General features: G+C 39.1%; 1 protein-coding gene and 1 pseudogene across 7 annotated transcripts in view; one reads left to right on the forward strand and one right to left on the reverse strand.

The window, feature by feature from the left end:
- The window catches only part of ZNF169 (zinc finger protein 169), a 123,753-nt gene that overhangs the window by 57,978 nt on the left and 40,177 nt on the right, over positions 1–25,598 (reverse strand). The window lies entirely within an intron of this gene.
- Positions 1,462–3,257, forward strand: LOC100059859 (heterogeneous nuclear ribonucleoproteins A2/B1-like; annotated as a pseudogene).

Consider the following 25,598-nt stretch of genomic DNA (forward strand, 5'->3'; position numbering starts at 1 on the left):
TAAGTGACGACGCGGAGTGAACGCACTTCTGAAAAACGCCGACGGTCCTGCCCTTTTTCCTTTTTAAAGAGGAAGATTCTGAAGTTTATGGAAAAAACAATAATTCGAAGAAAAACGAGGAGAAACTAAACGTGGAGACATTTAAAGCTAAAACTGTTTTACCAACAGAAACCGTTGATTAGATGTAACAGAACAAGAGTCTCTGTAGAAATACACCCTTCTGGGAACAGACAGAAGTGTTTTCAAGTTACTTCCTGTTTGCTTCTTCTCTAAATGAAGTAACAGGAACCAGAGTAGCCTCCTCCTAAAAGAGCTTTAAAAAGAACAAAATAGATGCAACAGCTGGTTCGAAGGCGCTGGACGTGAGACACTGAGGAGCAGTGAACCCTGAGGGCTGGGGCACAGCCAGGGCAGCCCTTCGCTTCCACCGGCCGAGAGAAGCTTCAGGCCGCGGGACAGAGGCGGGAACCGGAGCGGAGGGGCCTCCGGCGTCTGAGCGCCGCCCAGCGCGCCTGCGCCGCCTGAGGGAAGCTGTGCGCTGCAGGGGCCGGGACTGGCGCCTGTTCCCGCCAGGCGGGGGAAAGCTGCACCATTCACACGGCCTGGAGGAAAGTACTCAAAAAGGTTTTTTGCCTCAAATGGGGCAAAATTAGACCTAAATGCTTGATTAAGATAATTTTTATAATAAATTTGGGGGAGAAGCATGTCACATATGTTTCTGAAATCTTGCATCACTCATTTTTTGCACCCATTATGTATGCCGAATTACACATATTCTTATATAAAATTTTAAAAGAAGCCTAAATTCAAGGTCTCTCATGAGCTATAAATCTAATATAATCCAATTAAAATAGTATTTTCAACACCATAAAGTAATTCTAATATTTATCTGGATGACTATATTGGTGATATCAAGAAAATGGTAATAAATAATACAGCTGAATTTGCTTTATTAGCATTTTAATATAAAACTATAATAATCATGTCACAGTGATGCAAGTCAGCTGAATGGAACTAAAGGGGAAAGTCAATAAAGTAAGAAGGAAGCAAGTGAGACAGGAAGAAGGGCGGAAAACTGAGGTGATTTCAGAACAGTTTTGAATGCTTAAGAATATAGTTACTTATCTGGGGAATTAAACTAGTTCACAAAAAATATATAAAAAGAAAAATCAGGGGCCAGCCCGTGGCCGAGTGGGTAAGTTCGCACACTCCGCTGCAGGCGGCCCAGTGTTTCGTAGGTTTGAATCCTGGGTGCGGACATGGCACTGCTCACCGAGCCACGCTGAGGCAGCGTCCCACATACCACAACTAGAGGGACCCACAACTAAGAATATACAACTATGTACTGGGGGGCTTTGGGGAGAAAAAGGAAAAAAATTAAATCTTTAAAAAAAAACAAATCAGAAATGTAACATGATGAAATATAAATGATTTTGAAAACTATCTTGTGGTATGGAAGGCCTTTGCATGCATTACACCAAAGCAGAGACCATCAAGAAACAGATGCCTCAAGACAACAGTGCTGGGATAAGTGTGCTCGTGCTCCTTGGCAGAGATCTTGCTCATCTCTCTGGGCTGAAATCCAGATGAAGTGACTGAGTCTGCTATGAAGAGAGAAGAGGGGCATTTCTGTAAACTCTTTATTGGTGGTTTAAGCTTTGAAACTACAGAGGAAAGTCTACTGTGAGCTATGGAGAAAACTTACAGACTGTCTGGTAATGAGGGACCCTGCAAGCAAAAGATCAAGAGTATTTACTTGGTTTTGTAACTTTTTCATCCATGGCTGAGGTTGATGCCACCATGGCTGCAAGATCTCATTCAATTGATGCGAGAAAGCTGGAGCCGAGATGTGCTATAATGAGACAAATCTGGAAAACCTGGTACTTGTGTAACTGTGAAGAAGCTGTTTGTTGGTGAAATTAAAGAAGATACTAAGAAACATCACCTTCAAGATTACTGCAAGGAATATAGAAAAGTTGATACCATTTGAGATAATTACTTACAGTCTGGAAAGAAAAGAGGTATTGGCTTAATTACTTTTGATGATCGTGATCCTGTGAATAAAGTTGTTCTACAGAAATACCATACCATCAGCGGTAAGCATTAAGAAAGGTGCTGGGGCCAGCCCTGTGGCGCAGCGGTTAAGTGCGCACGTTCTGCTTCGGCAGCCCAGGTTCGCTGGTTCAGATCCTGGGTGCGTACATGGCACCGCTTGGCAAGCCATGCTGTGGTAGGCGTCCCACATGTAAAGCAGAGGAAGATGGGCACGGATGTTAGCTCAGGGCCAGTCTTCCTCAGCAAGAAGAGGAGGGTTGGCAGCAGATGTTAGTTCAGGGCTAATCTTCCTCAAAAAAATAAATAAATAAAAATAAGAAAGGTGTTGTCTAGACAAGAAATGCAGGAAGTCCGAAGTTCTAGGAGTGGCAGAGGAGCCTACTGTAGTTGGAAGGATTCATGCAGAGGCAGTGGAAATTTTAGACCAGGATCAGAAAGCAAATTTAGAGGAGGATCTGGTGGAGCATATGGATTTGGGAGGACATGGATTTGGGAATGGCTATAATGGGTGTGAAGGAGGTTCTGGAGGTGGGAGTTCTGGAAGTAGCACTGGTTACTAAGGAGGAAGAAGATACAGTGGTGGAGGACCTAGATAAGGCAACCAGGGTGGGGGCTATGGAGGTGGTTATGACAACGCTGGAGGAAGAAATTATGGAAGTGGAAATTACAATGATTTTGGAAATCATAACTAGCAACCTTATAACTACGGTCTAATGAAGAGTGGAAATTTTGGTGGCAGCAGGAACATAGTGGGGACCAAATGGTGGAGGAAACTATCGTCTAGGAGGCAGTGGAGGAAATGAGGGTTATGAGGGAGGGTTATGAGCGTCTTACCCTATTTGCCATAGACTTCACTGTATCACTTGGAGAGGACAGGAGCTGATAAGTAACAGAAGAGCTTCAGGTTATGAAAATAATGTTTAGAAAACTTAGATATGCATAAATATGGAGTGATATGGCAGAAGACACGAGAGAAGATGCAGAGAGGTGTTTTGTGAATGGATTGCATTATTTAATAACATTATTATAGAGGAAGGACTGTAAAAAAAAATGCCTTTGAGACAGTTTCTTACCTTTTTAATTGTTTCTGGTGGTATTGGTAATAATTTAGAAACATTCCTTCCTTGATATTGTTAAATGTGTAAGTTTCAGGTGTTATGTGAAATCTTTTAAAACAATTTTCTTAAAATATTGAAAAGCTACTAGCCAGGATGACAGTTTCTTTTTAAAGAATTTAAGTGCATGTGTAGAGTTAAGAAGCTCTTGTGGCCAGCCCCATGGCCGAGTGGTTAAGTTCACACACTCCACTGCGGCAGCCCAGGGTTTCACCAGTTTGGATCCTGGGTGCAGACATGGCACCACTCATCAGGCCACACTGAGGCGGCATCCCTCATACTACAACTAGAAGGACCCACAACTAAAATATACAACTATATACTTGGGGGATTTGGGGAGAAAAAGCAGAAAGAAAAGAAAAAAAGAAGCTCTTGTACATTTATAATAATTTAATAAAATAATTATAGAGAAAAAAATGCCTCTTCATTTCCAGCCAAAGTAGAATAGCCCTCTTCCTCCTAGGCTCTCCCTCTTACCACGAAAAACTCGACCTAACACAACAAACAAGCATGGGCAGAATCTGAATGTGGAAGGAAGACTGTTATTGAGTCACACAGTGTGTTCCCTTTGTTACTGCTGTTTCCCATATATACTGACTAGGGTGCTGGAGAAGCCTCCAACCAGGAACAGCCCAACCAGCATGGACAAAAAACCCTCCAAGAAACAAGAAAATTCTGTTCTCTCTAGCCAAATGACTAGGAAAAGTTTAGGCTAACATCAGAAAACTTGTGGCAATACCACCCTACTCCAACCAAGCACCAATGTAAAAACCTCATCACACTCCACAGTTTCATAGGGCCAAGCAGAGAGCTGATCTTCCATCTTATTATCCCCTACCCTGCGAAGCAGAAGGTAGCCCTCTAACTGCAAGTGGTGTCGGTAGGCTGAGTGGAGAGCTGATCTTCCCTCCTCCACTAGGTGGAAACAGGCAGTGCTCCAATTTCCCCACTCTCTTATTCCACACTCCTATAGTAGTGTCAGTGGGGTCCTACAGTGATTTGAACCCCCACTCTTCAGTAACAAAACTTAATGAGGAGGTGCATTATGAGGCTAATTACACTACACTTCACTACTACCACCACCACTACCCATTCACCCAGTTAGCAATGCCTAGCACCCACACTCATAGAGCATTCCACTCTTCTCCACCTGACCCCTGGTGTCAGCCGAGCTCAAGAGGGAGCTGAATGAGACTGAACAGGCAGAGTGAAGCAGGGCTAGTCAGCCCTCCACTCTCCCCAACCCCCGTCAAAAAGGCCCAGTGGAAACCTGAGTCTTCACACCCAGGGGGTATCAGTAAGTCAGAACAAGGTGTTGCTAGGTAAGGTAGTCAATACTCTGCTTCACTCCTCCCCTGGTGCCAGGGGGCCAAGTGGGGAGGTGACCTTCCATCCCTCTGGGGTCAATGAGGTAAAGTAAGGTGGTAGATGGTGGGGGTGACTAGCACTCTGCTTGCCCCCTCCTTTCTCTCTCCAGGTGTCAATGGTGCCCAGCCAAGAGCTGAGCTAAAACTCCCACTAAGAGGCAACAAGTAGATGTGAATTGGTGATCCAGTTTGGCTAGGAAGATGTCAGCAGCAAAAACAGGGAGCTGAACTTCTACCCAGCCATCTGCAATGACACAGTGTAAGTGCTCCATTTTTGCCAGGGTGGTCCTGGAGCACAGAGGGAAGCTGAGCAGCCATACTTAGGTGGCCCTTGTGCTAAACCTCCACTCCTAAAAGAAAAAGAAGATTAAATAGGATCCACAGTCTCTAATATAATATCAATTATCAAAAATGCCAAGAAAATCAACAGAAACACCAAATTGAATGAGATAATGGAATTTCTAAGAATTTTAAAGCCAGCATTATAAAATGCTTTAACAAGCAAGTATAAAATCTTTTGAAACAAATGAAAAAATAGAAAAGTCTAAGCAATGAAATGAAAATTATGAAAAGCAAATTAAAATTATATAACAAAAATATAATAACCAAAACAAAAAAAAATTTTTTGACTGAATGGGCTCACTAGTAGAGTAGAGGTAAAAGAGGAGAGAATCACTGAAATAGAGGACAGACCAACAGAATTTACCCAATCTGAATAGCAGAGAGAAAATAGATACAAAAACAAAAAACAGTCTTAGGGAACTGTGAGGCAACAAAAGAACTTTTCAATATTTCTATATTAAAAGTCTTGAGAGTTTGAAAAGTATTTGAGGAAATTTCAAGGATTTGAATATGTTCGTGTTATCTTTTTCATGTTATTAATTTTGACTTTGATTCAATTGTGGTCAGAGAACATACTTGGTATTTCAGTTATTTTGGATTTGCTAGGATATGATCTACCATGGTATATGTTCTATAAATACTTTTTTAAAGTATATATTATGCTGCTGTTTGGTAGAATGTCCTATAAATGGTGTTTAGAACTTGTTCATTGGGTGATGTTCAGTTCTATACCCTTGCTGATTTTGTGTATATCAGTTGTTGAAAGATGGGTGTGAAGCATCCAACTATAACTGTGGACTAGTCTATTTCTTTCTTTAGTTCTATCAGTTATTCCATAGTAGCTTTATTAAGGTGTAATTCATATACCATACTGTATTAATCAGGGTTCTCCAGAGAAACATAATCAATAGGAGAATATATATGTGTGTGTGCGTGTGTGTGTATGTATGTATGTATGTATGGATGGATGGATGGATGGAGAGAGAGAGGTATTGAGATTTATTGTGAGGAATTGGCACAGGCAATTATGGAGGCTGGGAAGTCCAAAATCTGCAGTGGGGGCCAGCAGGCTCAAGACCTAGGAGAGCTGATGGTGCAGATGAAGTCTGAAGGCATTCTGCTGGAGAATTACCTCTTACTCAGGGGAGGGTCAGTTTTTTGTTCTGTTCAGGCCATCAGCTGATTAGATAAGGCGCACCAACATTATAGAGGGCAATCTTCTTTACTCTTCTGATTAAAATGTTAATCTCATCCAAAAAGACCCCCTCAAAAATAGCCAGAATAATGTTTGACAAAATATCTTGGCACTCCATAGTCTAGTCAAATTGAAACATAAAATTAACTATCACAAGTCCACCACCTGTCAACTTGGCACCTATACACACATCTAAATAAAGACAATAAGAAGGCCATACTTCTAACTGATGCACAACTATCCTGCATACAAATGAAAACACACTAACCCTTTCTCCAGAAGAGGATGCAAAGTCCTTAAATGATGTTAACTCTTCTCCTTGATATCCCATAACTTAAATACTTTCATGTAAAATTAAGAATACTTAAATACTATAATATAAAGTCAGTGCAGCTCAAGTTACATGATAGGGGATAAGAGAGGGGAGAAAACAAAGATATTATATTATGTATACGTACACATACCCCACACAAACATATTCATAACAAGGAAGAAACACTCATGACAATTACAGTCCTCATTTCTGTAACTGGTCACATGGTTGTCGCTGGTATTTCTAACTACCTTCTTCCACTACCCATTCCATATTCCCTTTGTCTGCAGCAAGCACCTCAGCTGGTCGTGGTTCTTTACCTGGTGGAGTGACCCAAACCATTCCTGAAGGAGTTGGGCTACTAGTAGCCCTGCCTAGATTGCGTAGTTGTAGTTTTCCATTCACTTTAACCACAGGGCATGGCAATACTAAGAGACCATAAGGAATCTCCTGTATTCCAGACATTCTTTTCCTTCCTCTATTGTGGAGTAACAGTCCAACTTCTCTTGGTAGTCAGGAGACTACCTTTCTTTACCTGTTGATTCAGAGGCATGAGGAGTCCAAAATGGCCAGATTAACTTAACTTCTTAACTTCCAGTTTAACAGAATCGTTATTGTGTTTCCTGGTGGAAGCATTCCTTACTTTGGAACTAAGGCCTCTAGGCCAGCAGAGTATAAGGTCATGGGGACAGGAAGCAAATATATTGTTAGTGGATCACCAGGGGTAATAGTGAGTGGTACAACTCCCAGTTTCACCCCTTGATTCCTGGACCTGTGAATCCTGGCTATAGGAGAAACAGCACCTTATACCTGGTACTGATTCAGAGTATATACAGCCTCCTGGAGAACTTTTTCCTGCTCTTACAAGGTATGGCCACCTGAATGGGGATGTGGTGCAAATCACCACCCCTGCATCTTTTCAGTCCTTGATGGTGGCACTAACCTCGGAAATCCCTCCAGGAATGCAGTACTGCCTTTACTATTTTTCTATGTAGAGGCAGTTCTAGTGGCTTCCACTTAGCCTTTTCCACCATGGTAGCCCTTACTCCATAGGTCAGGGAACCAGTGTGGGAATTCCTCCAGTTACTTAGTATATCTATTCCAAGTACGGTTCTGGAACTTGGGGAATAACCACAGGATGAATTTGGGGACCGACTGGGCCCACTGCCAACTTTATTCATTATGTGACCTTCATAAGCCCCTACTCTAGTGGACCATGGTGACATTTTGAGTCTCCTGGAATTAGTGTCAGTCCAGGGACAATGTCCAGTAGTCCCCAGAAGGTCTCATTATTCCCTTTTCCGCAATGCACAATCACACCAGTAAAGGCCATAGGTTCCTTTGGGAAAGGCTGGGACACCCATTAACATTATAAAGTTTTGGCAGTATACCAGGGTCCTTCCTCAAGGGCACCCAGCCTCCCCTTCAGTCAAGGAGTTCTGAGTCGGTAAACTGGGCTCATGTCTTGGAATTGACTCAGCAGCAGTGCCTGTTTTTATAATTTAGGTTTGACTTTTGTTCACTTGACCTAGAGATTTTCTGCTTATACAGATCAAGTAAGAACTTAGTAGCCTTCTTATCTATTTCACTTCTAGGAATACCAAGACTAACTAGCCAAATCCATAGGTGTAGAAGCAAAGAAGGGTGGTGGAGGTGGATTCTGAGGAGAACTGGCATTGTCTTGGAAAGGCAGCTGCCTCTGGGGAGGCCATTATAGTTTCCTGAGACAATGTAGGGTTAATTTCCTCAGACTGAGGTAGAGAGGCTGCTTCTACTGGCAAAGAAGACTCATCAGAATTTATGAGTTTAATATCCCTAGCTTCATCAAGGTCTTTCCACACATCCCCATTCCAACTTTCAGGATCCCATTCCTTCCCAATCAGTGCCCTTACTTTAACAGTAGACACCCTGCAAAGCTGGGAATTCAGTTTGCACTGTAAGTCAGCCACTTGAAAAATGAGATTCTGGGTTTGATTTTCAGCAATCTTAGCCCTGTGGCAACAGGAGATAAGAGTTTCTTTAAGGGAAGACATAGAAGCTTTCAGATAATTTATGTGGCACCTGAGCTGGGAATTCAAATCTCTGAGCCATCCTTTTCTTTCCCCACTTTGTCCAGTGACATTAGAAGCAACCAGCAAATTTCGTTATACTCATTAGTTTGACAAAAATGTTCAAAAGCATCATATACATTGTCACTTAGATCCTTGCTTCTTATAAGTATTTGATTAGAAGTATCCGATGATGATATTTTACATCTCTATTGCCAGATCACATCATGGACTATCTGTGCTCTCTTTGCCATCAGAAATAGAGTCATTAGTGTCTTTAACTCTTATCAGATAAGAGAGCCAGTTCTAGAAACCCCAGAGCTAATTCAGAAAATTCTTAAGATTCTATTCCTAGAGGATTCTGGGAAGATTATGGAGTAGGAAGCACCAGGAATCTATATCCCCACCTAGACAACAATTGCACTGGCAGAATCTCTCTGATGTAATTATTTTGGAGCTCTGGAGTCTGTTGAAGGCTTACAAGATTGAGAGGAAGGCTCGGACAGTAAACTGTGGTCAATTTCATTCAATTTCAGCTCTTAGTACAGTAGCAGCTACACATCCCCCACCCCCAGCCACATGGTAGGCAACTGTGCACATGTTGCTGGATCAGCTCACACACAGCATGTGGGAGCAAGAGTGAGCAAAAAGGACTCTGTCCTCCAGGTATTGGGGATCTGTGCTCTGATCATGGCTTCTCATTACAGAAGTGCAGACAAAGAGGCAGGCAGATGTTGTTGCTTCACCTCTGCCCCATTGTTGCAAGCCCCTCCCCCCTCTGGCTCAGTGACTTCCAGGAGATTTAAAGAGCCAGCACCCTTTCTCCCTTCCTTTATTTTTTTGTTTTTCCCCTTTGGGAGCCAGACATTAAAGACTAGGACATTCAAAAACAACTGCCTATACAAAGAATACTAGAAAATGACTGTGTATGCCCAAGGAAAGGCTCAGAAAAGACATAAGAAGACATTAAGTTTACACTTCAGGCTGATTCTCAGCACGGAGAGGTTACAACAATCCAAAAAAAGGAAAATGAAAAAACAATAACAAAAAACAAACCCTGGGGAAGGGAGAGAATCTGCTTTCCAGAATTATCACATTATTAAATTCAAGTGTCCGGTGTTCAACAGAAAATTATAATATAGCATAAAAAGAAACAGGAAGGTATGGCCCATTCAAAGGAAAAAGATAATTCAACACAATCTCTCCCTGAAAAAGACTTAATAGAAGATATATTGGACAAAGAATTTAAAACAATGGTCTTAAAGATGCTCAAAGAACTAAAGGAAGATGTGGTGAAAGTCAAGAAAATGATGTGTGAACAAAATGAAAATATCAATAAAGAGAAAACCTAAAAAGCAACCAAAAGAAATTCTGGAACTGAAAAGTATAATAACTGAAATTAAAAACTCACTAGCAGGATTCAAAGGCAGATTGGAGCATGCAGAAGAAAGAATCAGTGAACTTGAAGATAGGACAGTGAACATTATTAAGGCTGAAGAGCAAAAAGAAAAAAAAATTGAAGGAAAGTGAATAGAGCCTACAAGACCAATGGGGTACCACCAAAAGTACCAACATATGAATCACAGGAGTCCCAGAAGGAGAAGAGAGAAAGAAACCGAGAGAATATTTGAAGAAATAATGGCTGAAAACTTCCCAAATTGGAACAGAGACATGAATATAAACATCCAAGAAGCTCAACAAACTCCAAGCAAGATGAACTCAAAGAGACCTACACTGAGACATATTATAATCAGACTTCCAAAAGACAAACAGCAGCTCTTGAAAGCAGCAGGAGAGAAGTGAATTATCACACACAGGGGATCCTCAATAAGATTATCTGCAGATTTCTCATCAGAAGCTTTGGAGGCCAGAAGATGGGTCAATATATTCTAAAAGTGCTAAAAGGAAAAAAACTGTCAACCAAGAATCCTATATTTGGCAAAACTGTCCTTCAAAAGTGAGGAATAAATCAAGATATTCTCAGATAAACAAAAGCTGAGGGAGTTCATGACCATTAGATCTTCCCTACAAGAAATGCTTAAGGGAGTCCTGCAAGGTGAAACAAAAGGATGCTAGACAGTAACTTCAAGTCATATGGAGAAATAAAGATCTCAATCAAGGTAAATACATGTACAATTATAAAAGCTACTATTATTGTAACAATGGTTTGTAGCTATACTTTTGTTTTCTTTGTGACTTAAGAGACTAATAGATTTAAAGAAAAATATTAAGGTAAAAGCTAAAATTATTCTAACTTTGGTTTGTAACTTCAAATCTTGTTTTCTATATAATTTAGAAGACTAAAAGAATTACTAGTTTAGGTTTTTGGGCATGCAGTGTACAAAGATGTAATTTTGTGACATCAACAACTAAAAGGGGTGACTATGGAGCTGTAAAGAAGCAGAGTGTTTTATGTTACTGAAGTTAAGCTTCACATTCAAATTAGAGTATTAAAACCTTAGGATGTTAAAGGTAATCCCCATGGTAACCACAAAGGAAAGAGCTATAAAATATACACAAAAGGAAATTAGGAAGGAATTTAAACATTTTACTACAAAAAATTGACTAAACACAAAGGAAGACAGGAATGCAGGAAATGAGGGATGAAACAGCTATAAAGTATATAGAAACGAAATAGCACAATGACAGAAGTAAGTCTCTCCTTATTAGTAATTACTTTAAATGTAAATGGATTAAACTCTCCAATAAAAGCAGAGATTGGCAAAAACACATTATTAAAGTATATGCTGTCTACAAGACACTCATTTGAGATCCAAAGACACAAACAAGTTGAAAGTGAAAGGATGGAAAAAGATATTCCATGCAAAAAGTAACCAAAAGAGAGCAGGAGTGGCTATACTAACATCAGACAAAATAGACTTTAAATCAAAAAAAGTTACAAGAGACAAAGAAGGACATTATATATTAACAAAAATGTTCAATAGAGTAAGAATATATAACAATTAAAACATTTATGTACTGAAGGACAGACTATCAAAATATATGAAGCAAAAACTGACAGAATTGAAGGAAGAAAGACACAGTTCTTCAATAATAGTTGGATTCTTCAATACCCCACTCACAATAATGGGTAGAACAACAATACAGAAGACAAATAAGGAAATAGAGAACTTAAACAACACAATATACCAAATAGATCTAACAGACATGTACAGAACACTCCACTCAAAAACAACAGCATACACATTCTTCTCATTTGCACATGGGACATTTTCCAGGATAGACTGTATGTTAGCCCACAAATTAATTCTCAACAGAATTAAAAAGATACATGTCATACAAAGTATCTTCTCCGACTACAATAGGATAAATTAGAAATCAATAACATAAAATTAGAAAATTCACAAAATCATGGAAACTATATAATACACTTTTTAAAAACAATGGACCAAGAAGAAACACAAGGGAAATTAGTAAATGCTTGGAGTTGAATGAAAATGAAAACAACATACCAAAACCAAAAAGAGTGTTAAGGGGAAAATTTACAGCTATAAATGCCTACATTAAAAAACAAAGATCTCAGGTGATGTCAGCATCATGGCAGAGAGAGTTTTTCCAGTAATCTTTCCTCTCCAACATACAAGAAAAAAAAATCCATATTCCAACAGAGGACATCCAAACACAACACAAAAAACGTTGGAGAGACCCAGGCAGCCATAGGACGGAGGACAGAGAGGCTGGAGCCCCACCTCGGAGGCGGTGGAAGGGGATAAGAGAAAACTTCACTTCCTCCCCTAAAGACTGCGATCTGGGACTGAGAGAGGTCTCTGAGAGGGAAAGAATAGGGGAGGGGATGTTTGTTTATGGGAACATCAAGGACTCCCAAGGGCCCTTGCAGCCTAGAGGGAAGCCCTCTACTGGGGCAAAAGCTTTAGTGGTGGGTGACCTTATCAAGCCAATACCCCAAAAGAGCAGATAGCAAGAGCAGAGGGAGAAAACCCTGAGAGCACGCAGGAGAAAGCGCCCCTCCCCATACCTGCTCAGAACAGCTCCAGCCCCTGGAATTTCAGCTGAAGGCAGAGGGCTCAGAATACATGGCTCTTGACCCCCACCCAGTGGTGATAGGCGGTAACTGTGACCAAGTAACACCAGGATGTGAAAGAGCAGAGCCACTCCCTCTAGCAATATCAAACATTATATTAGATCTCCAGACCAGAGAGAAAATGAGAAGTACCCAGAAATCAGTCCTGAGGATGCAGAAATATGTAATCTAAATGAAAAAGAATTCCAAACAACTATCATCAAAAAGCTCAACAAGGTAAAAGAGAATGTATAGAAACAATTCAACAAGTTCAGGAGCTACTTCACAAAAGAGATTGAAACTATAAAGAAGAATCAATCAAAAATATTAGAGATGAAAGACACAATGAAAGAAATAAAACAAAATATGGATTCCCTGAATGCTAGAGTGGACAACATAGAGGAGCATATCAACATAATTGAAAATAGACATGTTGAAATGCTCCAGATAGAGGAGAAGAGAGAACTAAGACTAAAAAGAAATGAAGAAAGTCTCCAAGAAGTTTCCAACTCAATTAGGAAATGCAACATAAGAATTATAGCTATTCAAGAAGGAGAAGAGGAGAATGGAGTAGAAAGCTTGTTCAAAGAAATAATAGCAGAGAACTTCCCAAACCTAGGGAAGGTAATCCATGTGGAAGAGGCTGTCAAATCTCCTAAATATGTCAATGTGAAAAGACCTCCTGCAAGGCATATAATACTGAAACTGGAAAAACTGAATGACAAAGAATAATAAGGGCAGCAAGGCAGAAGAAAATAACCTGCAAAGGAACCCCCATCAGGCTTTCAGCAGATTTCTTGGTAGAAACCTTACAGGCTAGGACAAACTAGAGTGACATACTCAAATCATTGGAGGACAAAAACTTTCAGCCAAGAATACTCTATCCAGTGAAAATATCCTTCAGATATGATGGATAAATAAAAACTTTCCCAGACAAACATAAGCTAAGGGAGTTCATAGCCACAAGACCCACCATACATTTCGTGTATGGCCCTCATACCTGAAAAAAAAAAAAAAGGGAGTGGGGGGAGAAAGGGATTACAAAGCACAGAGTAAGGAGTTTAAAAAAGGAGTTAGAAAAAAAAAACCCTCAACAAAATACTAGCAAACAGAATTCAGCAGCATATTAAAAGGATTATACAGCATGACCAAGTGGGATTTATTTCTGGAATGAAGGATGGTTCAACACTGAAAACTGATCAATGTGACATGAAGGGGAAAAAACATATGTTCATCTTGATGCAGAAAAAGCATCTGACAAAATTCAACACCATTTCATGATGAAAACACTCAACAAAGTAGGAATAAAGGGAAACTATGTCCACATAATAAAGGCTATATATGAAAAACCCACAGTGAACATAATATTCAATGGTGAAAGACTGAAAGCTTTTCCTCTAAGAGCAGGAACAAGGCAAGGATGCCCACTTTCACCACTTCGATTCAACATAGTATTGAAAGTTCTACCCAGAGCAGTTAGGCAAGAAAAAAAAAGTCACCCAACTGGAAAGGAAGAAGTAAAATTATCTGTATTTGCAGATGATATGATCATATATGCAGAAAACCCTAAAGACTCTCGAATTTTTAGAACAACTGAATTCAGCAAAGTAGTAAAATACAAAATCAACACATAAAAATCAGTTGCGGGGCTGGCCCTGTGGCCAAGTGATTGAGTTTGCGCGCTCCATTGCAGGCTACCCAGTGTTTCGTTGGTTCAAATCCTGGGCGCGGACATGGCACTGCTCATCAAACCACACTGAGGCAGTGTCCCACATGCCGCAACTGGAAGGACCCACAACGAAGAATATATAACTAGGTACCGGGGGACTTTGGGGAGAAATAAAATCTTTAAAAAAAAAAATCAGTTGCATTTCTATACACAAACAATGAAAAATCTGGAAATTACAAAAACAATTTCATTTACAATAGCATCAAAAAGAATAAAACACTTAGGAATTAACTTAACCAAGGAGATGAAAACATTGGACAATGAAGACTACAAAATATTGCTAGAACACATAAATAAGTGGAAATACATCCCATGTCCATGGATCGGAAGACTTGATATTTTTTAAATGTCAATATTACTCAAAGTGATCTACAGATGCAATGCAATCCCATCAACCCCAAAGACATTTCTGAGGAGTAGAAAACCCATCCTAAAATTCATATTGAATCTCAAGGGACCAGAAATAGTCAAAACAATCTTGGAAAAGAAGAACAAAATTGGAAGACTCACACTTCCTGATTTCAAAACCTAATACCAGGGCTGGCCTCATGGCCTAGTGGTTAAGTTCAGCACACTCCACTTTGGTGGCCTGGGTTCAGACCTACAGCACTTGTCAGCAGCCATGCTATGGCAGCAACCCACATACAAATAGAGGAAGACTGGCACACATGTTAGCTCAGAGCAAATCTTCCTCAACAATAACAACAACAAATACCTAATACCAACAATCAAAACAGTGTGATCTGGCATAAAGACAGACATATAGACCAATGAAATAGAATAGAGAGCCCAGAAATAAACCCTTGCATATATGGTTAAATGATTTTTGACAAGAGTGCCAAGACTATTCAATGGAGAAAGGACAGTGTTTTCAACAAACCGTGCTGGGGAAACTGGATATCTATAAGCAAAAGAATGAAGCTGGTCCCTTCTCTTACAACATATACAAAGATTCTCTCAAAATAGATGAAAGACCTAAATGTAAGACCTAAAACAATAAAACTCTTAGAAAAAAACATAGAACAAAAGCTTCACAACATGGGATTTAGCAGTGATTGCTTGGATATGACACCAAAGGCACAGGCAACAAAAGAAAAAATAGACAAATTGGGCTTCATGAGAATTTTAAAATTTTGTACATCAATAGACACTATTCACAGAGTAAGAAGGCAACCCACAGAATGGGAGAAAATATTTGCAAATCATATATCTGATTATAAATTAATATCCAGAAAAACTCAACAATAACAAAACAATCCAATTCAAAAACAGGCAAAGGACCTGAATAAACGTTTCTCCAAGGAGGATATATGCGTGGCCAATAAGCACATGAAAAGATGCTCAACATCACTAATCATGAGGGAAGTGCTAATCAAAACTACAATGAGATACCACCTCACACCCATTAGGATGGCTACTATCAAAAAAACAGAAAACAGGTATTGGCAAGGAGAAAGTGGAACTCTTGTGCACCATTTGTGGGAATGTAAAATGATACACCCACTGTGGAAAAAGTATGGGAGTTCCTTAAAAAATTAAAAATAGAATTGCCATAAGACCTAGCAATTCCACTTCTGGGTATAAACCCAGAAGAAATAAAAGCAGGGTCTCAAAGAGATATTTGTACACTAATGTTCATAGCAGCATTCATAACAGCTAAAACGTGGAAGCAACCCAAGTGTCCATCAAGTGATGAATGAATAAGCAAAATGTGGTGTATACATACAATGGAATATTATTCAGCCTTAAAAAGGAAGGAAATTCTGCACTATGCTACAACATGGATGAACCTTGAGGACATTATGCTAAGTGTCAGCACAAAATAACCAATAACCATTCTATAGGTAAGAGAGATAAGGTGAGTTTGATTTGAGCCAGGGTGAGGATTATAACCCAGGAAGGCAACTTCCACAAAGGAAGAAATTGTTCCTGAGAAGCATGGTTTTCATGCTTTTAATTGGATTGTCTTTTTATTATTGAGTTATTAGAGTTTTTTAGATATTCTAGTTATAAGTCCTTTACCAGATACATGACTTACACAAAATTTCTCCTAGTCTGTGGGTTGTCTTTTCACTTTTTTGATGGGGTGCTTTGAAACAAAATATTTTAATTTTGATCAAGTGCAGCATATCTATTTTATTGTTGGTTGCTTATGCTTCTGGTGTCATATATTAGAAACCATCGCCTAATCTAAGGTCGCAAAATTTTATGCCTATGTTTTCTTCTAAGAGGTTTGTAGTTTTAGCTCATTTTGTGTCTTCAATCCATTTTGAGTTACTTTTTCTGTATAGTGTGAGACAATGTTCAAATTCATTCTGTTCCATGTGGACATCCAAGTGTCCTAGCACCTTTTGTTGGAAAGACTATTTTCCCCCATTGATTTATCTTGGGATGTTTGTCAGAAATCAATTAATCATCTATGTTAGGGTTTATTTCTGGACTCCCAATTCTATCCCATTGATCTATTTGCCTACTTTATGCCAATACCACATTGCCTTGATAGAGTAGCTTTCAGGTCAGTTTTGAAATAGGGAAGTGTGAATCTTGCAACTTTGTTCGTTTTAAGATTTTTTGGAACTCTAGGCTCTTTGAATTTCCATATGCATTTTAGGATCAGCTTGTGAATCTCTACAAAGAAGCCAGCTGGGATTTTAATAGGGATTCCTTTGACTCTGTAGATAAATTTGGAGAGTACTGCCATCTTAATAATAATAACTCTTCTAATCCATAAATATGGAATATTTTTTCCAACTATTAATATCTTCCCTAATTTCTTTCAACAAATTTTGTAGTTTTCAGAGTATGGTTTACATTTCTTCCTTTAAATTTATTCCTAAGAATTTTATTCTTTTGATGCTCTTGTAAATGAAATTGTTTTCTTAATTTCATTTTTGGATTGTTAATTGTAAATTTATGAAAATAAAATTTATTTTTGTTTCTTGATCTTGTATCTTGAAACCTTCCTGAACTCACTTATTAGTTCTGTTAACTTTTTTTTTAAAAGATTTTATTTTTTCCTTTTTCTCCCCAAAGCCCCCCGGTATATAGTTGTATATTCTTCATTGTGGGTCCTTCTAGTTGTGGCATGTGGGACGCCACCTCAGCGTGGTTTGATGGGCAGTGCCATGTCTGCGCCCAGGATTTGAACCAACGAAACACTGGGCTGCCTGCAGCGGAGTGCGCAAACTTAACCACTCGGCCACGGGGCCAGCCCCAGTTCTGTTAACTTTTTAATGCATATTTTAGGATTTTCTATATACAAGATTATGTCACGCTAAAGAAAGCATTCATCTTCTTTTCTAAACTAGATGTCTTTTATTTCATTTTCTTGCCTAATTCCTCTGGCTAAAACCTCCAGGAAAACGTTGAATAAAAGTGGTGAGAGAGAACATCCTTGTCCTGTTCTTGATCTTAGGGGGGAAAGAAATTCAGCCTTTGAACATTTAGTATGATGCTAGCTATTGTTTTTTCATGTATGCCCTTTACTAGGTTGATAAATTTAGCTTCTCCCTCCTAATTCGTTGAATGTTTTCATCTTGAAGTCATGTTAAATGTTGTCACATACTTTTTCTGAGTCTATTGCGATGATCATGTGAATTTTGTCCTTTTATTCTATTGATATGATGCATTACATTAATTTGTTTTCAGATGTTAAATCAACCCTGCATTTCTGGGATAAATCCCACCTGGATGAGGTACATAACCCTGTTTATATGTTGCTGGATTCAGTTTGCTAGTTTTTTTGTTGAGGAATTTGCATCTATATTCATAAGAAGTATTGGTCCATAGTTTTTTCTTGTGATGTCTTTGTCTGATTTTGGTATCAGGGTAAGATTGCCTCTGAGAATGTTCTCTCCTGTTTTGAGGAAGAGCTTATGAAGAATTCTTATACATTCATCGTTAAATGTTTGGTAGAATTCACCAGCAAAGGCATCTGGGCCTCAACTTTTCTTTGTGGGTAGTGTTTTGATTACTAATTCAACCTATTTTCTTATTTAGGTCTATTCACATTTTCCATTTCTTCCTGAATCAGAATCAGTAGTTTGTATCACTCTAAGAATTTGTTGATTTCATCTAAGTTGTCTAATTAGTTGGTAAACTATTGTTCATAATATTCCCTTATAATCATTTTCATTTCTGTAAGGTCAGTAGCAATATCCCCTCTGTCATTCCTGACTTTAGTCATTTGAGTATTCTTTTTTTTTTCTTGGTCAATCTAGCTAAATGTTTGTCAATTTTGTTAATCTTTTCAAAGAACCAACTTTTGGTATCATTGATTGTTGGTTGTATTATTACTATTCACTATTTCATTGATTTCCACTCTACTCTTTATTTCCTTCTTCTGCTTGCTTTGGATTTAGTTTGCTCTTATTTTTCTAGTGTCTCAAAGTGGAAGGTAATTAATTTGATATTTTCTTCATTTTTAATATGGGCATTTACAGCTATAAATTTCCATCTAAGTACTGCTTTCGCTGCATCCCTTAAGTTTTAGTATGTTGTGGCTTCATTTTAATTCATCTCAAAGTATTTTCTAATTCTCACTGTGATTTTTTTTCTTTGACTCATTGGTTATTTAAGAGTGTGTTGTTTGATTTTCATATATTTGTGAATTGCCAAAATTTTATTCTTTTATTTCTAATTTTACTCTATTATGGTCAGAGACATATTTTGTATTACTTCCATCCTTTATTGAGGCTTGTTTGATGGCCTTGTGTATTTCCTATCCTAGAAAATGTTCCACGTACCCATGAGAAAAATGTGTATTCTGATGCTGTTGGGTCTGGAGTGTTCTGTAGATGTCTATTAGGACAATTTGGTCTATAATGTTGTTTGTCATCTTTTTACTTATTGATATTCCGACTAGTTGTTCTATCCCTTATTGAAAGTGAGATATTAAAGTCTCTAACTAGTATTATTGAATTACCTATTTCTCCCTTCAATTCAGTGAGTTTTTGGCTTGTTTGATGGCCTTGTGTATTTCCTATCCTAGAAAATGTTCCACGTACCCATGAGAAAAATGTGTATTCTGATGCTGTTGGGTCTGGAGTGTTCTGTAGATGTCTATTAGGACAATTTGGTCTATAATGTTGTTTGTCATCTTTTTACTTATTGATATTCCGACTAGTTGTTCTATCCCTTATTGAAAGTGAGATATTAAAGTCTCTAACTAGTATTATTGAATTACCTATTTCTCCCTTCAATTCAGTGAGTTTTTGTTTCACATGTTTTAGGGTTCTCTTGTTAGGTGCATCTACGTTTATAATCATAACTTCCTGATGAAATGGTCCTCTTTATCACCATAAAATGTCCTTCCTTACATCTAATAATTTTTGTTTGAGATTAGTATAGTGACCCCAGCTATCTGTGGTTGCTGTTTGATATGATACATCTTTTTCCATTCTTTTGCTTTCAATCTATTTGTATTTTCAAATTAAAGTCTGTGTCCTATATACAGCATATTGTTGGGTCTTGCTTTTGTATCCAGCTGGACAAATGCTGCCTCTTGATTGGATTGTTTTATCCATTCACATTTGATGTGATTATTGATATAGTTCCATATATATAAATCTGCCATTTTATTTTGTTTTCCATCTATGTCTTTTTGTTCCTTTATTCTTCCTTTATTGCTTTCTTTTGCAGTAAGTGAATATTTTCTAGTGTAATATTTTAATGACTTTTTAGTATATTTTAAGAAATCATTTTCTTAGTGCTCTCCCTAGGACTTACCATATATATCTTAACTTACCTGAATCTACTTCAGATTTATACTAATTCCAAATGTATATAGAAATGTTACTCCCATATAGGTCTATTCCCTCTTTGCCTTTTTTGTGCTATTTGTTTACACATACTGCTTTTATATATGTTTAAAACCAACAATACATTGTTATAATTGTTATTACATATAATTTTATGCCTATTATACAAGCTGAGAAAAGAAAGGAAGTGTAAATTTATAGCTTTTTATATTAACCTTCCTATTTACCATTTCTGATTCTCTTCATCTGTTCCTCTGGGTTTGAATTACCATCTGGCATAATTTCCTTACTCCAATACAGCTTTGCACTGATCTACTGCCTTGGTGCTGTCAAATATATTACATTTCTACATGTTATAGGCCCAAGAATATAAATAAATATATATATTTTATATATACAATTTATACAATTGCTTTTTGATTCAGTTAATAGGAGAATAAATATGAATTTATACTTTCATAATTACATAATTGCCTTTATCACTGCTCTTTGTTTTTTCATGTGGATTCACATTACCGTCTGTGGTTATTTACTTTCACCCTAAAAATCTTCCTTTAATATTTCTTGTAAGTTGAGTATGCTCTCAATGAATTCTCTCAGTTCTTGTGTGTTCCTTTCTTTTGAATGTATATTCACTTCTGGGAATGTATTTATTTCCCCTTGATTTAAAAGATAGTTTTCCTGGCTATAGAATGCTTGTTTCACAGGGCATTTTCTTTGAACACTGAATATCGTTTGTTCTGGCCTCCAATGTCAGCACTTTGATGTCAGCACTTTGAATATGTCAGTATGTTCTGGCTTCCAATGTTTCTTATAAGTCACCTAGTTAAACTTATTGAGGTTCCCTTATATGTAATGAGTTGGGGGTTTTGTTTGTTTTGCTGCTTTCAAATTTTTCTCTTCGTTTTTGTCTTTCACCATTTTTACTGTGATGTGCTTGAGTGGGCATCTCCTACTAGGAGTTCATTGAGCTTCTTGGATATGTAGATAAATGTTTTTCATCAAATTTGGAAAGTCTTCAGCCATTACTTCTAATTTTTTTTCTGCTCCTTTTAGTCTCTCCTCTCCTCCGGTACTTCTCTTATGCATATGTTGGTGAGTTTAATGGTGTTCAACATTTCTCTGAGTCTGTTTATTTTTCTTCATTCTTTTTCTCTCTGTTATTCAGATTGCATAATCTGTATAAATCTACCTCCAAGTTTGCTGATTCTTTTGCCAGTTCAAATCTACCATCAAGTCCTAATGAATCTTTCATTTTGCCTATTGTACTTTTCAACTCCAGAATTTCCATATGGTTCTTGTAAATAATTTCTTCTTCTTTATTAATATTTTCAATTTGATGCCATTGTCATCATGGTTTCCTTTAAGCATGGTTTCCTTTAGTTCTTTGAATATATTTACAATAGCTGCTTTTACATCTTTGCTAAATTTGACATCTCGGCTCTCTCACAGGCAGTTTGTTTTTCCTGCCATTTTTACTGTGCATGTATCACAGTTTGATGTTTCTTTGCACATCTTATAACTTTTTGTTGAAAACTGAACATTTTAGGTAATATATTGTAGAAGCTGGATACTGATTACCCTATCCCCTCCACATGGCCTGTTTTGTTACTGTTTGCTTTTTTATTTGTTTAAGGATTTGGCTAGATGATTTCAGTGAACTCCATTTCCCCTGCAGTTTGAAGCCGCTGATCACTCCTCAGAGGGTACAGCCCTGGACATCCACACCCTGGGATGACAGAGGTTTTAGCAGGGCTCTCTTTGTCTCTTTCTCCCATCTCTCTGCTAAGCTGCCCTCCTTTGTTGGTATTACACCCAGCTGTTACGCTCCACAAATTGCTGGTGTATCACTCTATTGTTTTCGACAAATTCCCAGTGCATAAATTGTTCCACAGTCAGACCTACTTAAATTCAGGCAGGCTTATTTTCTGAGGCCAGTCTTTGAGGTTTGTTCTAACCCTTAGAGAGTGCTTCTTAGCTGTCTTTTTCTCCAGTTCTCTCTAGTAAACTAGCTGGTCTACAATTGGCTTGTTGCTCTCATAGAGCTACCAGTCTCCTCTTAATTGCTTACTACCAAAATCTCCATTGTTTCTGAAAGTGCATTTAGACTTGAACTTCCCAATGCTCTGTTTTAAATAAAGGTAGTTTTGTTTGGAGAGCTGCAGAACTCTTTGTTCTTAGGGACTGCCTCTCTCCCTGGGTAAAATCTTTGAGTCACTGCTCTGGGCACTCTATGGGGTTGGTAGCCTCTGGCCTTCTGAGCTTTACTCCTCTGACATGAAATGTCCATCCTATGACAAAGATGAGGTGAATATGTTCAGGGGCCCAGTTTTCTTGGCCTACTAGTTTTCATGGCCCTAGGAGTGGGGTTGGTGGAGGAAGGGAGCTCCCACCTTCTGAGCCTCATTTACCAGGAATTTAGCCTTTTCAATTTGGAGTTGGATGGAATGAGGAGTGCTGGAAGCTACCCCTCCTGTGATATGTCAAATTCCTTAATTAGGAGCTGAGGGAGAGGGACCACTGTCTTCATGGCCATAACCACCCAGCGCAGAGCTTCCAAAGAGCTGAGCTGGGAATGTGGAGAGGGCGTGCCATGGCTCAGGTGCCAAACACTTGCTATTCTTACCAAGATTTAATAGACTTTCTTGAATAAATGTTTCTTCATTTGCTGTGTACCCTTAGGATTGTTTCCAGTCTCGCCCTTGCCCCCGAACCTTTGTTTTCTCTTCAATGCCAGGAACTCTCTCTACATTAATTATCCTAGCACTCAAGGCTCCTGACAGTCCTGGGCAAAATTTACCTGTCTGTCAAACATGCCTCATTGTCATGTTTAGCCCGTGTACCCTGCCTGTGCCTTAAACAGTGTGTAAGCTGAGGACAGGCAAAGATGGAGAGGGCTATGGTACGTTGTGTGGGAGAGGGCCTTTCCAGGGGGAAAGTCATGGGAGCAAAGCCCAGGGGACAGGTGAACAAGGTGGTGTGCATGGGAAGCAGCGAGCAGACTGTTGGGTGCACGAAGCCACCCAGGGTGGAAGATGAGCGGCAGCACCATCCACAGCTGCGCTGTTAGGACCCGGAGCGCAGGTCTGCGGTGCCTGGTTCTTGTTCACTGGGTGAAGAGGAATCCACGCAAGTGGTTTGAGAGGTAAAGACACGGCCCTCTGCGCCCCCTGCAGGGCACCTGGCTCCTGATTTCACTCCTACTGCCTCAGAGGTCAGACACTCAGTCTACAGTAGACTCCCGGGGCTCCCCTCCCACTGCATTCCCCTCGAGGCCTCTGGGAGGCCAGCCTCACCCACCATCAGGAAGGGAACTGTCTGCAGCCTCAGACTGCTGAGACACACCGTCTCAAGACCTGAGAAAGGAATAGAATACAACCACAAGATCTCAACTTCTCCTGCTTGTCCACATAGAAGTCTCTCTAAGCCTCAATTTCCCCAACTGTAAAATGGGGGCAACAGCACCTACTTTGGAGGGTAGCATGTGGATTGAATGAGAGAATGTAAGACAAGAACACAGCACAGGGTGTGGCACGAAGCCAGTCCCCAATAAAGCCTTCTGCCGTGGCCTTCCCTTGGGAGAGTCCGCCCTCTAGCACATTCCGTCCTCAGACAGTGTGGTCTGAGCACACAAACCAGCTATGCTCCACTTGTCCACTGTGGCTTTCCAGGACTGTTTAACATTTACAAAAGTTACAGTACATTATAGTGAATATTCTTAAACATGCCTCGTTTTGTACATTAGCAAGTGTTCTTTAAAGTACATTTCAAGAAGTAAAATTTTCTGAGTCATATGGTATTTACATATAATTTTAAAATATTTTGCAAACCAGCTTTCCAAAATGGCTATACCAATTTACATTACCACACACTTTACAGTTTACATTCCCAGCACACGCTAGCCAACACAGATATTATTCAACTTCTTTAAACTTCTGCCAATGTGATAGACAAACGTTTCTATCTTATTGCTCTCTAAATTTTCATTTCCCCAATTATATTTCCTCACTGGTGGTGTTGAACGTCTTTTCATGTTTATCCTTCCGTGAGTTGCCTGTTTATAAATTTTCCTATTTTTCTTTTGTGTGTTGGCTGGGTCCTCCAGGAAGCAGATGTTGAGACAGAGTTGGGAGTGAAAAGGTCTGTTAGGGAGTATTTTCCTTTGCAAGAAAAAGGGAGGAAGCAGGATTGGGAAGGGGACCCATCAGTACATGACACAGATGCCAATCAGTGTCCCACATTGGGCTGACATGGCTAGGCCTTCGTGCCACAATGTTGCTCAGCCATTGGTGGAAGCCCCCCAAAAGTGTGACTTTGGCTCCAAATTTTAGGTGACCCTAAAGGAGCCTGCAGCTGAGGGCCATTAGCTAACCACACTCCACAAGTTGTTTTCTTATTGGTTTGTAGCTTTTCTTTATATAAAAGAATTACTACTATTTTGTTGTATAAATAAATGTTTTCTCTTGTGTATTCTAGCTTTTGTATAGACATACCTTCCTGACACTGACATTATAAAACTATTCTCCCATATTTTCTTCTAATACATTTAGATACTTTATTGATAATCCATTTTATGTGGTGTGAATCATAAATATAGATAGTGGAGGTATAAATGTATTATTTTCTAAATAGACTTTCACTTGCCCCAACAGCCTTTACTGAGTTCTTGGTCGTTCCCACTTATTTGGCAGGCTAACTTAATCACATATTACTGAAGCCTGCACTTCAGTAATCCAAAATCCACAAGAGTGACATAATAGAAAAAAATAAGAGAAACCACAACTTGCAAAATGTACCCTGACTCACAAAACAAACTGCACCAAACCAAAACTAAGACACTCATCACAGACTCTCTAAGTTAAAGCTCTTATAGCACCAGTTTGTTGTGACAGACCCATGTGTTCTAAGATAAGACCACAGACAAACCAGCCCAAGAGTGACATAAACAGACTCATATGTTCTAAAAATAAGACCACTGTTTATTAGAGCAAGTCCCTAGTTTATAAATTCTGAGTAATCCCTGCCAATACCATCCTATGACTAACTCCAGGCCCCAGACCTACGTAACAACCCTGCCCCACCTCACTCCAAGATGCCCCACACAGTTCCCTAGGGTGCATGTTCTACCCTAGAGCCAAGAGAGAAACCTGTCTTTGACCACAGGTGTGTTCCTGATGGTCTTTGGGCAATGGCTTTATCAATTTTTTAAAAGTTACAAATTTAGGGGCCGGCCCCATGGCTGAGTGGTTAAGTTCACACACTCCACTGTGGCGGCCCAGGGTTTCACTGGTTCGGATCCTGGGTGCGGACATGGCACTGCTCATTGGGCCACCCTGAGGCGGCATCCCACATGCCACAACTAGAAGGACCCACAACTAAAATATACAACTATGTACTGGGGAGAAAAAAGCAGAAAAAAAATTACAAATTTAAACTTGAAAACAAAAAGAATACTCACTATCTCAATAGACAAGAAAAGGTGACAATTCCATGAAACAGGGGAAGAAGACAAGCAGTTAGTGGAAGACATGGCCTCTGACTACAGCCGCAGCCCAGAACCAGTGCTGGAGAATCCCGCCTAGGACTGCGAGAACTGGAAGAAAGCTTCTCTTGCCTGTGTGATGAGCCAAGAA

The sequence above is a fragment of the Equus caballus genome, chromosome 23 (genome assembly GCF_041296265.1).
Source record: "Equus caballus isolate H_3958 breed thoroughbred chromosome 23, TB-T2T, whole genome shotgun sequence".
Classification (NCBI taxonomy): domain Eukaryota; kingdom Metazoa; phylum Chordata; class Mammalia; order Perissodactyla; family Equidae; genus Equus; species Equus caballus.